Genomic DNA, 16087 nt, shown 5'->3' on the forward strand with positions numbered 1-16087 from the left:
TATTATATACTTATATATATATATATATATATATATATATATATATATATATATATATGAGGCCATCACTGCATTTCTTAGATGCTTGCAATGATCAAGAGTTAATTACAAAGAGACTGGGATTGCCGGCCCCGCCTTTGTGGAATATGACCTTTTACCCACTTTATGTATCACTGAAGCCATTCTATTTCTTTTAATTGTTACAAAATCCCCTTTAAAAGTGTTCCTCTAGGGAATCTTCCTGACCCAGAGATCGAACCTGTGTCCCCTTCATTGCAGGCTGATTCTTTACCTGCTGAACCATCTGGGAAACCCCTTAAAAGTGTTATTCTTCTGTTTTTACAGCCCTTAGGCCCAACCTGGTTAAATTACTTGCTGAAGTCCATGTCAGCACACAGTCAACCAGGATTAAAAGCTCACCCTGTTTATGTCTGTAGCTACTGCTACATTTATTATCTCTGAAATCTTCACAGGGAGAGAGAGTAAAGAATAGGGCTGTGGTTTCTAATTTTAAATTGTCTGTTACCTGACAAGCAAAAGATCCTTAGAACATGTCTAAGAAAAAGAAAAATAGTTTGGGGAATCCTGGGTCTCTTCTTAGTAAGGACTCGGCAGCCCTTGCTCTTGTTTTACTTGTTAGGGGTTTTCCTTTACTGCATATTAATTCCTCATCCCCGTGGCATGAGATATTTAAGGAGCAGGAAAGGGCTGTCTGGCTCACTGGGACTGGGCTGCTATTTAGTCTGGCTGTTTCCTACGCTCTAAGTCGATTGATTATCCTGCCTATCGTGTGTTGACATATTTTGCTTGCTGTACTGATTATACATTGGGAGTGCTAATTCTTTTATTGGGTTAGAGTTCAAAGGTGCTCATCTGTCAGCAGAATGTCTCTCATTTCATGGCGTGCGCGGTCTCCTCTGATATCTGTCACTTATAGACTGTTCTCAGAGGTTTTCCTCTGATTTCTGGTCCTAGTTCAATAGCAAAGATCTTGAAGGAGTTTCCTTTGTAGTGGGCTATTTTGTACGGTTTTTGGAGACAGATTCTGCTCTTTGAAGATATGCAGAATTGGCATTTCACAGACTCTAACTGAAGCAGTGGAAATCACACTATATCCTGCTCTTTGATTTTAACAGCTCTGTTGGTGCAGATCTCCAAATCTTGGACTTTGCTCAAACACGGTAAATTTCTGAGACCAATAAACGAAGAGATCCAAACTTGGGTTTTGCATGTCAATATCACAGCCATCTGGCTAACCATCAGGGAATAGATTCCCTTGAAGAAGAGTCTGAGATTGGAGATTCAATTAATGTCCAAATGTCTTTTTCATCACATCTGAGAAATTATAGTGGTATGTAAATATTTGTGTGTGTGTATATGTATATATGTTTAGTCGCCCAGTCATGAATTCTTTCTGACCCTTTGGGCTATAGGCTGCCAGGCTCCTCTGTCCTTGGGATTCTCCAGGCAAGAGTACTGGAGTGGGTTGCCATTTCCTTCTCTAGGGTATCTTCCCAACCAGGGGATTAAACACTCATCTCCAGTGTCTCCTGCATTCTTTACGTGCTTGAACTGGAATCATAAGTAGAAATATCCTTCAAAGTCTCACCTTCGTTACCTATGATGAGGTATTTTGGAATTATTTTGAGGTAATTGACATAAGTAGCTTGCTGTTCTGGAGAAGGCAATTACACCCCACTCCAGTACTCTTGCCTGGAAAATCCCATGGATGGAGGAGCCTGGAAGGCTGCAGTCCATGGGGTCGCTGAGGGTTGGACATGACTGAGCGATTTCACTTCACTTTTCATTTTCATGCATTGGAGAAGGAAATGGCAACCCACTCCAGTGTTCTTGCCTGGAGAATCCCAGGGACGGGGGAGCCTGGTGGGCTGCCGTCTCTGGGGTCGCACAGAGTCGGACACGACTGAAGCGACTTAGTAACAGCAGCAGCTTGCTGTTCTTGACAGGGTTGCCAATATGTCAAGAATATTTTTTGTTGTAGCTTATATTTGAATTTATATTTTCTTACATGTTGCATTTAGAAGTGATCAGGATAATAAAAATAAGTGTCATAGTAATCATAGATTTTAAAAATGGTCTTTGTGAATTGGTGAGATAATCAATGATGACTAGTGTATGTTCTAAATAACTTGTGGTGTTTGAACAAGTTACTGTTCAATCTTCATATAAACACACGGACAAACCCTGATCTAGAGAAGTAGCTGGAGTTGGTTCTTAAGCAACTGGGCCTTGTGCCCAGAGGGGAGTTAAGCAGGACCATGGCAGTCCCTTGCTGGAAAAGAGAAGAACATGGGAGTTATTGTCATATTTTAATTACTTTATTTATCTTTTTTTTTCAGTTTTCCATTTTTTTCTTTTTCTTTTTCTTTATTGAAGGATAACTGCTTTATAGAATTTTGTCATTTTCTGTCAAACCTCAACATGAATCAGCCATAGGTATACATAAGTCCCCTCCCTTTTGAACACCCTCCCATCTCCCTCCCCATCTTACGCCTCTAGGTTGATACAGAGCCCCTGTTTGAGTTTCCTGAGCCATACAGCAAATTCCAGTTGGCTGTCTATTTTATATATGGTAATGTGATCTTCCATGTTACTCTCTCCATACATCTCACCCACTCCTCCCCTCTCCCCATGTCCATAAGTCTATTCTCTCTGCCTGTTTCTCCATTGCTGCCCTGTAAATAAATTCTTCAGTACTATTTTTCTAGATTCCATATATATGTGTTAGAATACGATATTTATCTTTCTCTTTCTGACTCATTTCACTCTATATAATAGGTTCTAGGTTCATCCACCTCATCAGAACTGACTCAAATGTGTTCCTTTTTAATGGCTGAGTAATATTCCACTGTGTATATGTATCACAACTTCTTTATCCATTTATCTGTTGATGGACATCTAGGTTGATTCCATGTTCTAGCTATTGTAAATAGTGCTGCAATGAACAATGGGATATACGTGTCTTTTTCAATTTTGGTTTCCTCAGGGTATATGCCTAGGAGTGGGATTTCTGGGTCATATGGTGGTTTTATTCCTAGTTTTTAAAGGAATCTTCATACCATTTTCCATAGTGGCTGTATCAATTTATATTCCCACCAACAGTACAAGAGCGTTCCTTTTTCTCCATAGCCTCTCCAGCATTTATTGTTTGTGGACTTTTTGATGATGGCCATTCTGACTGGTGTGAGGTGATATCTAATTGTAATTTTGATTTGCATTTCTCTAATAATGAGCAAAGTTGAGCATCTTTTCATCTGTTTGTTAGCCATCTGTATGTCTTCTTTGGAGAAATGTCTAGGTTTTTTTCCCACTCTTTGATTGGGTTGTTTATTTTTCTGGCATTGAGTTATATGAGCTGCTTGTATATTTTGGAAATCAATCCTTTGCCAGTTGTTTCATTTGCTATTATTTTCTCCTATTCTGAGGGTTGTCTTTTCACCTTGCTTATAGTTTCTTTTGCTGTGCCAAAGCTTTTAAGTTTAATCAGGTCCCATTTGTTTACTTCTGTTTTTATTTCTGTTACTCTAGGAGGTGGGCCATAGAGGATCTTGCTTTGATTTATGTCATTGAGTGTTCTGCCTATGTTTTCCTCTTGAGTTTCATCGTTTCTGGTCTTACATTTAGGTCTTTAATCCATTTTGAGTTTATCTTTGTGCATGGTGTTAGGAAGTGTTTTGATTTAATTCTTTTACATGTAGCTGTCCAGTTTACCCAGCACCATTTATTGAAGGGGCTGTCTTTGCCCCATTGTATATGCTTGCCTCCTTTGTCAAAAATAAGGTACCCATAGGTGCGTGGGTTTATTTATGGGCTTTCTATCTTGTTCCATTGGTCTATATTTCTGTTTTTGTGCCAGTACCATACTGTCTTGATGACTGTAGCTTTGTAGTATAATCTGAAGGCACGAAGATTGATTCTTCCAGCTCCATTCTTCTTTCTCAAGACTGCTTTGGCTATTTGGGATCTTTTGTGTTTCCATATGAACTGTGAAATTTTTTATTCTAGTTCTGTGAAAAATGCCATTGGTAATTTGATAGGGATTGCACTGAATCTGTAGATTGCATTTGGTAATATAGTCATTTTCACAATATTGATTCTTCCTACCCAGGAACATGGAGTATCTCTCCATCTGTTTATTTTATCTTTGATTTCTTTCATTAGTGTCTTATAGTTTTCTGTGTACAGTTCTTTTGTCTCCTTAGGTTAGTTTATTCATAGATATTTAATTCTTTTTGTTGCAATGGTGAATGAGATTGATTCCTTAATTACTATTTCTGATTTTTCATTGTTTTTATATATAAATGCAAGTGATTTCTGTGTGTTGATTTTGTATCCTGTGAGTTTGCTAAATTCACTGATTAGCTCTTGTAATTTTCTGATTCTATCTTTAGAGTTTTCTATGTACAGTATCATGTCATCTGCAAACAGTGAGAGCTTTACTTCTTTTCTGATCTGGATTTCTTTTATTTCTTTTTCTTCTCTGATTGCTGTAGCTAGGAATTCCAGAACTATGTTGAATAATAGTGGACACCCTGTCTTATTCCTGATCTTAGGGGGAATGCTTTCAGTTTTTCACCATTGAGAATAATGTTTACTGTAGGCTTATCATATATGGCCTTTACTATGTTGAGGTAGGTTCCTTTTATGCCCATTTTTTGAAGAGTTTTAATCATAAATGGGTGCTGAATTTTGTCAAAGGCTTTTTCTGTATCTATTGAGATTGTCATATGGTTTTTATCTTTTAATTTGTTAATATGGTATATCACATTGATTGATTTGATATATTGAAGAATCCTTGCATTCCTGGAATAAACCCAACTTGATCATAGTGTATGAGCTTTATGATGTGTTGCTGAATTCTGTTTGCTAAAATTTTGTTGAGAATTTTGCATCTATGTTCATCAGTGATATTGGCCTATAGTTTCCTTTTTTTGTGTTGTCTTTGTCTGGTTTGGTATCAGGATGATGGTGGCCTTGTAGAATGAGTTTGGAAGTGTTCCTTCCTCTACAATTTTTTGAAAGAGTTTTAGAAGGATAGGCATTAGCTCTTCTCTAAATGTTTGATAGAATTCTCCTGTGAAGCCATCTGGTCCTGGGCTTTTGTTTCTGTGGAGATTTTTGATCACAGCATCAATTTCAGTGCTTGTAATTGGGTTGTTCATAATTTCTATTTCTTTCTGGTTCAGTCTTGGAAGATTGAACTTTTCTAAGAATCTGTCCAGTTCTTCCAGGTTATCCATTTTATTGCCATATAGTTGTTCATAATAGTCTCTTATAACCCTTTGTATTTCCGCATTGTCTATTGTAGCTTCTTTTTCATTTCCAGTTTTGTTAACTTGATCCTTCTCTCTTTTTTTATTGATGAGTCTGGCTAAAGGTTTGTCAATTTTATTTATCTTCTCAAAGAATCTCCTTTTGGTTTTATTCATCTTTACTATTGTTTCTTTCATTTCTTTTTCATTTATTTCTGCTCAGATCTGTATGATTTCTTTTCTTCTACTAATTTTGGGGGGTTTTTGTTCTTCTATTTTCCAGTTGTTTGGTGTAAAGTTAGGTTGTCTATTCGATGTTTTTCTTATTTCTTGAAGAAGGATTGTATTGCTATAAACTTTCTTCTCATAACTGCTTTTGCTGCATCCCATACGTTGTGAGTTGTTGTGTTTTCATCGTGATTTGTTTCTAGAATTTTTTTGATTTCCCTTTTGATTTCTTCAGTAACCTGTTGGTTATTTAGAAATGAGTTGTTTAATCTCCATGTGTTTGCATTTCTTACAGTTTTTTTCTTGTAATTGATATCTAGTCTCATAGCACTGTAGTTGGAGAAGATGTTTGATATGATTTCAGTTTTCTTAAATTTACTGAGGTTTGATTTGTGGCCCAAGATGTGGTCTATCCTGGAGAATGTTCCATGTGCACTTGAGAAGAAGGTGTATTCTTCTGTATTTGGATGGAATGTATGGAAGATACCAAAGAGATCTGTCTCATCTAATGTATCATTTAAGATTGTTTTTCCTTATTAACTTTCTATTTTGATAATCTGGCCATTGGTGTGAGTAGGGTGTTAAAGTCTCCTACTATTATTGTGTTACTGTCAATTTCTCCTTTTATGTCTGTTAGTGTTTGTCTTATGTACTGAGGTGTTTCTATGTTGGGTGCATAGATATTTACAATTGTTATGTCTTCCTTTTGGATTGATCCCTTTATCATTATGTAGTGTCCTTCCTTATCTCTTATAATCTTTATTTTAAGGTCTGTTTTGTCTGATATGAGGATTGCTACTCCAGCTTTCTTTTGCTTTCCATTTGCATGGAATATATTTTTTCATCCTCTCACTTTCAGTCTATATATGTCTTTAGGTCTGAAGTGTGTTTCTTGTAGACAGTATATATGTGGGTCTTATTTTTTTATCCATTCAGCCAGTCTGTGTCTTTTGGTTGGAACATTCAGTCCATCCACATTTAAAGTAATTATTGATATCTGTGTTTCTATTGCCATTTTCTTAATTGTTTAGTGTTGATTTTGTAGATCTTGTTTTTTTCTCTTGTATTTCTTGACTATGTCTTTTTAACATTTGTTGTAAAGCTGGTTTGATGGTACTGAATTCTCTATACTTTTGCTTGGCTGAAAAGCTTTTTATTTCTCCATCAATTTTGGATGAGATGCTTGCTGGGTACAGTAATCTCAGTTGTAGATTTTTCCTTTTCAGTACTTTAAATATATCCTGCCATTCTCTTCTGGCCTGCAGAGTTTCTGCTGAAAGATCAGCTGTTAAGCGTATGGGGTTTCCCTTGTATGTTACTTGTTGCTTCTCCCTTGCTGCTTTCAGTATTCTTTCTTTGTTTTTAGTCTTTGTTAGTTTGATTAGTATATGTCTAGTGTGTTTATCCATGGGTTTATCCTGTATGGAACTCTCTTTGCCTCTTGGGCTTGATTGACTATTTCCTTTTCTATGTTGGGGAAATTTTCAACTTAATCTCTTCAAAAATTTTCTCATACACTTTCTTTTTTCTCTTCTCCTTCTGGGACCCCTATAATTTGAATGTTGGTGCATTTGATATTGTCAGAGGTCTCAGACTGTCCTCCATTCTTTTCATTCTTTTTATATTATTCTGCTCTTTGAAAGTTATTTCCACCATTTTATCTTCCAGCTCACTCATTCATTCTTCTGCTTCAGCTATTCTGATATTGATTCCTTCTAGAGTTTTTTAAATTTCAGTAATTGTGTTTTTTGTCTCTGTATGTTTATTCTTTAATTCTTCTAGGTCTTTGTTAATTGATTCTTGCATTTCCTCCATTTTGTTTTCAAGGTTTCTGATCATCTCTATTATCATTATTCTGAATTCTTTTTCAGGTAGTTTTCCTATTTCCTCTTCATTTATTTGGACTTCTGTGTTTCTAGTTTGTTCCTTCACTTGTGTAGTGTTTCTCTGCCTTTTCATTAATTTTTTTAAACTTATTGTGTTTGAGGTCTCCTTTTCCAAGCCTTCAAGGTTGAATTCTTTTTTCCTTTTGGTTTCTGCCCTCCTAAGTTCGGTCTAGTGTTTTGTGTAAGCTTCCTATAGGGTGAGATTTGTGCTGAGTTTTTGTTTGTTTGTTTTTTCCCTGATGGGCAAGGCTGAGTGAGGTGATAATTCTGTCTGCTGATGATTGGGTTTGTATTTTTATTTTGTTTGTTGTTTAGATGAGGCTTCCTGCACAGGGTGCTACTGATGGCTGGGTGATGCCAGGTCTTGTATTCAGGTGGTTTCCTTTCTGTTAGTTCTCACTATTTGATACTCCCGACTGAGCGACTTCACTTTCACTTTTCACTTTCATGCATTGGAGAAGGAAATGGCAACCCACTCCAGTGTTCTTGCCTGGAGAATCCCAGGGACGAGGGAGCCTGGTGGGCTGCCGTCTATGGGGTCACACAGAGTTGGACACGACTGAAATGACTTAGCAGTAGTAGCGGTAGGGTTAGTTCTCCAGTAGTCTAAGGTCTTGGAGTCATTGCTCCCACTCCAAAGGCTCTGGGCTCGATCTCTGATCAGGAACAATGATTCCACAAGTAGTTTTTCATGACATTAAGTGAGATTAAAACAAATATTCAAAAATGAGAAACCAAAGATGAACCCCAGACAAATGGCAGTGACAAAATCAGGCAAATAATAATTAAAATTATGCAATATACACATATACAGATACACCAATGAGCAAAGTCAAAACAGTCCAGCAAAAATAAAGTACAGTAGATTAACATGGTGAACAAAGGAAATAAAAATTATATTTACCAGTTAAGAGCAAAGCTAACTAAAGCACAAACTGGAAAACAAAACTAAAGCAAGGTGCCAAGTGAGGATTAAAGCAATGAAAACAAAACTAGCAAATGTGTTGAGAAGAAAGGAAAGAAAGAAAAGAAAGAAAGAATAGATATGTGAAGTTAAATAGAAATAGATGAAGAAGATTTATATACATTAAAGATTAACTGCAAGGAGAAAGAACAATAGGAAAGGCAAACAAAGAATAAATGTACAAAAATATAATAGGTTAAAAAAAATTAAAAGTATAGAAAAGGTTAAAAAAAGAGACACACACACACACACAAATCGAAAACTCCACAGAACTGTAAAGCCGAACGTAGAGGCAGAGGTTTACAGCAACAATAAAAAAAATGTGACTGAGAAAAAAGAAAAAAAAAGCTCAAAAGCCTAATTAGATTTCATTGTGCCAATAAAATCAACAAGTACAACAGAGGGAGAAAATAAAAGGAAAAAAAATCCAAAATAATCTACAAAACAAGTCAAAACATAAGAATAATAAATATTTTTCTTGAGTCACTACTGTCAGAGTCCTTTCCCTCACTGGGCATCATAGTCCACCTCACCTCCCTAGGATGCCCTCTAACACTGTGCTGATCTCTGGACCTGCTGTGGGGGCAGCTCAGATTCTAACTGGTCCTACTTCTGTGTGTTCTTACCTCCAATGTCTACAGCTATCAGAGCTAGCATGTTTTCTTTTGTGGGAGCTCTATATTCCATAGACACAGAGTCTGGCTAGTTGATCTTGTGGATTTAGTCTGCAGCTAGTACAGCTGGTGGGAAGGTTTTCGATCTTCTTTAGCCACTCTGCCCCTGGGTTTCGATTATGGTTTTTTTCCCCACCCCGCCATGTGAGTCGTCCACTGGGGTTTGCTCCTGAGGCGGCCCTGGAGGACTGGGGTTTGCCCCTGGAAGGGCCAGATGTGGAAGTGGTGCAACTGCTTGGGTCACAGGGGTTCTGGCAGCACCAGGTACTCAGGGGAGTTGGAGGCTAGAACAGCAGGAAATATAGTGCTCTAGAAAAGTATGGCAACCAGTATTGGCCAATATGCTCCAGTATCCTTGCCTGGAGAACCCCCCCTCCCTGACAGAGAAGCCTGGCAGGCCACAGTCTACTGGGTCGCAAAAAGTCAGACACTACTGAAGTGACCCTGCGCGTATAGCTGCAAGACTTCTCTTGCCTGTGGCAGCTCTGCCCCAGTGAGAGTTGAGAGTGAAGGTGGCGCAGCTGTCTGGCTAGTGGGGACACTGGAGGCGCCAAGTGTGCAGGGACATGGACTGCTTCTGCCACAGGAGTTATGGCCCTAACAGAGTCTTTTTTTGAGCCTCTTGTAGATGGCAATCAGAAGGCCTCTTTGTCCAGTCTTTCTCTGTAGCTCTGCCCCTACAGGCACTCAGAGGGGTCCCTTGCCTGGAGTCTGTCTGTTGTTCGGCATGTCAGGCACTTAAAGGGACACCCTGGATGGGGTCCTACTATGTAGTTCGGTGCATCAGTCACTTAAGGGGCACCTTGACTTTATTTATCTTTTGATAATTTGGGTATTGCAAACTATGGGAGGTGATGGAACTATTAGAATAAAAAGGAAATAGGATGATATGGGAAGATTATGTTGGGGTCCAAAAAGTCTGGGTTACTGGAAGCCTGAGGGTTAGATACGTAAACTGTCTGACTCTTCAGTTCAGTTGCTCAGTTGTGTCTGACTCTTTGCGACCCCATGAACTGCAGCACGCCAGGCTTCCCTGTCCATCACCAACACCTGGAGTCCACCCAAACCAAGGTCCATTGAGTTGGTGATGCCATCCAACCATCTCATCCTCTGTCGTCACCTTCTCCTCCCGCCTTCAATCTTTCCCAGCATCAGGGTCGTTTCGAATGAGTCAGCTCTTCGCATCAGGTGGCCAAAGTATTGGAGTTTCAGCTTCAACCTCAGTCCTTCCAATGAACACCCAGGACTGATCTCCTTTAGGATGGACTGGTTGGATCTCCTTGCAGTCCAAGGGACTCTCAAGAGTCTTCTCCAACACCACAGTTCAAAGCATCAATTCTTCAGAGCTCAGCTTTCTTTATAATCCATCTCTCACATCCATACATGACCACTGAAAAAACCATAGCCTTGACTAGACAGACCTTTGTTGGCAAAGTAATGTCTCTGCTTTTTAATATGCTGTCTAGGTTTGTCATAACTTTCCTTCCAAGGAGTAAGGATTAATTAATTAATTAATTTCATGGCTGCAGTCACCATCTGCAGTGATTTTGGAGCCCAGAGAAATAAAGGCTGATACTGTTTCCACTGTTTTCCCATCTATTTCCTATGAAGTGATGGGACTGGATGCCATGATCTTCGTTTTCTGAATGCTGAGCTTTAAGCCAACTTTTTCACTCTCCTCTTTCACTTTCATCAAGAGGCTCTTTAGTTCTTCTTCACTTTCTGCCATAGGGTGGTGTCATCTGCATATCTGAGGTTATTGATATTTCTCCCAGCAAGCTTGATTCCAGCTTGTGCTTCCTCCAGCCCGGCGTTTCTCATGAAGTATTCTGCACATAAGTTAAATAAGCAGGGTGACAATATACAGTCTTGATGTACTCCTTTTCCTATTTGGAGCCAGTCTGTTGTTCCATGTCCAGTTCTAACTGTTGCTTCCTGACCTACATACAGATTTCTCAAGAGGCAGGTCAGGTGGTCTGGTATGCCTATCTCTTTCAGAATTTTCCACAGTTTATTGTGATCCACACAGTCAAAGGCTTTGGCATAGTCAATAAAGCAGAAATAGATGTTTTTCTGGAACTCTTTTGCTTTTTTGATGAGACAGCAGATGTTGGCAATTTGATCTTGGTTCCTCTGCCTTTTCTAAAACCAGCTTGAACATCTGGAAGTTCACGGTTCACATATTGCTGAAGCCTGGCTTGGAGAATTTAAAGCATTACTTTACTAGTGTGTGAGATGACTGCAACTGTGCGGTAGTTTGAACATTCTTTGGCATTGCTTTTCTTTGGGATTGGAATGAAAACTGACCTTTTCCAGTCCTGTGGCCACTGCTGAGTTTTCCAAACTTGCTGGCATATTCAGTGCAGTACTTTCACAGCATCATCTTTTAAGATTTGAAATAGCTCCACTGGAATTCCGTCACCTCCACTAGCTTTATTCGTAGTGATGCTTCCCAAGGCCCACTTGACCTCACTTCCAGGATGACTGGCTCTAGGTGAGTCATCACACCACTGTGATTATCTGGGTCATAAAGATCTTTTTTGTACAGTTCTTCTGTGTATTCTTGCCACCTCTTCTTAATATCTTCTGCTTCTGTTAGGTCCCTACCATCTCTGTCCTTTATTGAGCCCATCTTTGAATGAAATGTTCCCTTGGTATCTCTAATTTTCTTGAAGAGCTCTCTAGTCTTTCTCATTCTATTGGTTTCCTCTGTTTCTTTGCACTGATCACTGAGAAAGGCTTTCTTATCTCTCCTTGCTATTCTTTGGAACTCTGTATTCAAATGGGTATATCTTTCCTTTTCTCCTTTGCTTTTCACTTCTCTTCTTTCCACAGCTATTTGTAAGTCCTCCCCAGAGAGCCATTTTGCTTTTTTGCATTTCTTTTCCATGGTGATGGTCTTGATCCCTGTCTCCTGTACAATGTCACGAACCTCAGTCCATAGGTCATCAGGCACTCTGTCTATCAGATCTAATCTCTTAAATTTATTTCTCACTTTCACTGTATAGTCGTAAGGGATTTGATTTAGGTCATACCTGAATGGTCTAGTGGTTTTCTCCACTTTCTTCAATGTCAGTCTGAATTTGGCAATAAAGAGTTCATGATCCGAGCCACAGACAGCTCCCAGTCTTGTTTTTGCTGACTGTATAGAGCTTCTCCATCTTTGGCTGCAAAGACTATAATCAATCTGATTTCGGTGTTGACCATCTGGTGATGTCCATGTGTAGAGTCTTCTCTTGTGTTGTTGGAAGAGGATGTTTGGTATGACCAGTGCATTCTCTTGGCAGAACTCTATTAGCCTTTGCCCTGCTTCATTCTGTACTCCAAGGCCAGAATTTCCTGTTACTCCAGGTATTTCTTGACTTCCTACTTTTGCATTCAAGTCCCCTATAATGAAAAGGACATCTTTTTTGGGTGTTAGTTCTAGAAGGTCTTGTAGGTCTTCATAGAACTGTTCAGCTTCTTCAGCATTACTGGTCGGGGCACAGACTTGGATTACTGTGATGTTGAATTGTTTGTCTTGGAAACGAACAGAGATCATTCTGTTGTTTTTGAGATAGCATCCAAGTACTGCATTTCAGACTCTTGTTGACTATGATGGCTACTCCATTTTTTCTAAGGGATTCCTGCTCGCAGTAGTAGATACAATGGTCATCTGAGTTAAATTCACCCATTCCAGTCCACCTTAGTTCACTGATTCCTATAATGCCAATCAATGTTCACTCTTGTCATCTCCTGTTTGACTATTTCCAATTTGCCTCAATTCATGGACCTAACATTCCAGGTTCCTATGCAATATTGCTCTTTACAGCATGGAACCTTGCTTCTATCACCAGTCCCATTCAGAACTGGGTGTTGTTTTTGCTTTGGCTCCATCCCTTCATTCTTTCTGGAGTTCTTTCTCTACTGATCTCCACTAGCATATTGGGCACCTACTGACCTGGGGAGTTCATCTTTCAGTGTCCTATCTTTTTGCCTTTTCATACTGTTCATGGGGTTCTCAAGGCAAGAATACTGAAGTGGTTTGCCATTCCCTTCTCCAGTGGACCACATTCTGTCAGACCTCTCCACCATGACCTGCTGTCTTGGGTGGTCCCACGGGCATGGCTTAGTTTCATTGAGTTAGACAAGGCTGTGGTCCCTGTGATCAGATTGGCTAGTTTTCTTTGACTGTAGTTTCAGTCTGTGTGCCCTCGTATCCCCTCTCTCAGTGCCTACTGTCTTAGTTGGATTTCACTTACCTTGGACGTGGGGTCTCTCTTCACAGCTGCTCCAGCAAAGTGCAGCCACTGCTCTTACCTCTGCCACAGATTAGCTCCTCTCAGCCGCCTCTGCTGACCTCGGGCGTGGGGTAGCTCCTCTCTGCCACCTCCCCTGACCTCCAGCCTGGGGTAGCTCCTCTCGGCCTTGCTCACATGCCATTGCAGCCGCCGCGCTTTCTGTGAGTCTTAGTTATTTTTTAATCTGTCCAGTGGGGTTATTACCTATATATACCTGTTTATACTTTTTTTTTTTTGCAAAGATTAAATGAGATAATGGTTTAAAATGTGTAACATCATGGCAGTCTGGCATGTAGTATTCAGTTAAAATGAAAACTTAATTACTTTTCATGTTCTCAATGACCTTCTCCAACTTCACAATATCATAAGATATTATGAAGCCAACTTCATAATATCTTCATCAGTCTTCAGCAGTGTTTCTTGAATTTACATGGTACTATGATGATTATGGCACAAAGCAAGCTTTATAGATGTGGCTCTTTTTAGGAATTTACTTCCACAATCACAGAGAGACTGATGGATTCATAGAATATGATCTGGAAGTGACCTAGAGGGTTCTCTGCATTCAGAAATTTTACAGAGGAAGAAATAGATTCCCAGAGATATGGAAAGATTGCTTAGAATTTTCCAGTTAATTAGTGGCAGTGCCAGAAACAGGACCTGGGTTTCTAGAAGCCTCATTTATTCTTATTTATTCACTCTTCTTGTTTAAGAAGCAAAGATTATAGGTGTATATCCTAAGAGTTGTTTTTTATTTCAAAATATTTTAGTATTTAAAGATGCACAGCTAATCAGAAAAACAAAACAAAACAAAACCCAACACCTAATGTATGTATGAAGTGAGCCAATGTGATTATAGTGTAAAAATATGAGTCGTGGTGCCAAAACATGACTCAGGAAGCCTTCCCAAGCTAACCCATAATCTTCACCATTTCCACATACCTCTCCCAATTATCTGATAAAGTCAATTGAATTTTTCTTATTCTTGTGCAAAGTACTCTGTAAACACAATTCTAACCCATTCTCGCTATCCTTGTCTAATCAGAGTCATTTCTATAAGTTTCTCTGATGTAGAAATTTTAGAGCCACCACTAAGACTAAACTTTTTCTCATTTATTTATGCAGATTTTCAGAGATTTTTAAGAATTCAAGAGGTAGTGTATTTAGGGGGCTGGAAGAGAGTTAGACATCCAAGCACTGAAAACTGGATCACAGTAAGCATTAAAAAGGACCTAAAGGTTATATTCTTTTCCAGTGAGTCAACTCTTCACATGAGGTGGCCAAAGTACTGGAGTTTCAGCTTGAGCGTCATTACTTCCAAAGAAATCTCAGGGCTGATCTCCTTCAGAATGGACTGGTTGGATCTCCTTGCAGTCCAAGGGACTCTCAAGAGTCTTCTCCAACACCACAGTTCAAAAGCATCAATTCTTCCATGCTCAGCTTTCTTCACAGTCCAACTCTTACATCCATGCATGACCACTGCAAAAACCATAGCCTTGACTAGACGGACTTTTGTTGGCAAAGTAACGTCTCTGCTTTTCAATATGCTGTCTAGCTTGGTCGTAACTTTTCTTCTAAGGAGGAAGTGTTTTTTAATTTCATGGCTGCAGTCACCATCTGCAGTGATTTTGGAGCCCCCCAAAATAAAGTCTGACACTGTTTCCACTGTTTCCCCATCTATTTCCCATGAAGTGATGGGACCGGATGCCATGATCTTCGTTTTCTGAATGTTGAGCTTTAAGCCAACTTTTTCACTCTCCTCTTTCACTTTCATCATTTAGTTCCTCTTCACTTTCTGCCAGACTCTGATGCTGGGAGGGACTGGGGGCAGGAGGAGAAGGGGACGACAGAGGATGAGATGGCTGGATGGCATCACTGACTCAATGGACGTGAGTCTGAGTGAACTCCAGGAGTTGGTGCTGGACAGGGAGGCCTGGCGTGCTGCGATTCATGGGGTCACAAAGAGTCGAACATGACTGAGTGACTGAACTGAACTGAACTGAAAGGTTATATTCGGTGGCTCAGGTGGTAGAGAATCAGCCTGCAGTGTGGGAGACCTTGGTTCAATCCCTGGGTTTGCAAGATCCCCTGCAGAAGAGAATGGCTACCCACTCCATTATTTGGGCCTGGAGAATTCCATGGACTATTCCATGGGTCACAATTGGTTGGACACAACTGATCAACTTTCACTTTTTCACTTTCACAACATATATTTCTAACTATGGCTGCTTTGTTATAGACATATGGTACTATTTCGCTTCCCAAGTGGCACAGTGGAAAAGAATCTGCCTGCCAATGCAGGAGATGCAGATGTGAGTGCAGTCCCTAGGTTGGGAAGATACCCTTGGGTGGGAAATGGCAACCTACTGCAATATTCTTGCCTGGAAAATTCAATGGACAGAGGAGCCTAGCAGGCTACAATTCATGGGGTTGCAAACAGTCAAACATGACTGAGCAACTGAACATGCATGCATGATACTATTCATTCTGTTTATATTGTTCTCGAATATTCCAAGAGGCCAGCAACAGTCACTGGAAGCTTGTTGTACAAGACCCAGAGTTTATTCCTAGTGCACAGACTGTAACCTTACAGAGCAAAAAATGACCTAAGTCAAAAATCCCCAACATAATTAAATTTAGTATTACTGTACTTTTTCTTTTTTATAGCCTTCATTATTACAACATATACAAGTTAGTTATGCATGTCAAGGTCTAGTCATGATTTTATTAATCTGTTATGAACAGATTCTATAATGGTACCTTTACCTTGTAGACTGATATC

At 39.5% G+C, this 16087-nt stretch overlaps 1 protein-coding gene across 10 annotated transcripts in view; it reads left to right on the top strand.

Moving 5' to 3' along the window:
* Positions 1-16087, top strand: part of MECOM (MDS1 and EVI1 complex locus) — a 630714-nt gene that overhangs the window by 263878 nt on the left and 350749 nt on the right. The gene's annotated exons all lie outside the window — the stretch shown is intronic.

Source organism: Ovis aries, chromosome 1, assembly GCF_016772045.2.
Source record: "Ovis aries strain OAR_USU_Benz2616 breed Rambouillet chromosome 1, ARS-UI_Ramb_v3.0, whole genome shotgun sequence".
Lineage (NCBI taxonomy): Eukaryota > Metazoa > Chordata > Mammalia > Artiodactyla > Bovidae > Ovis > Ovis aries.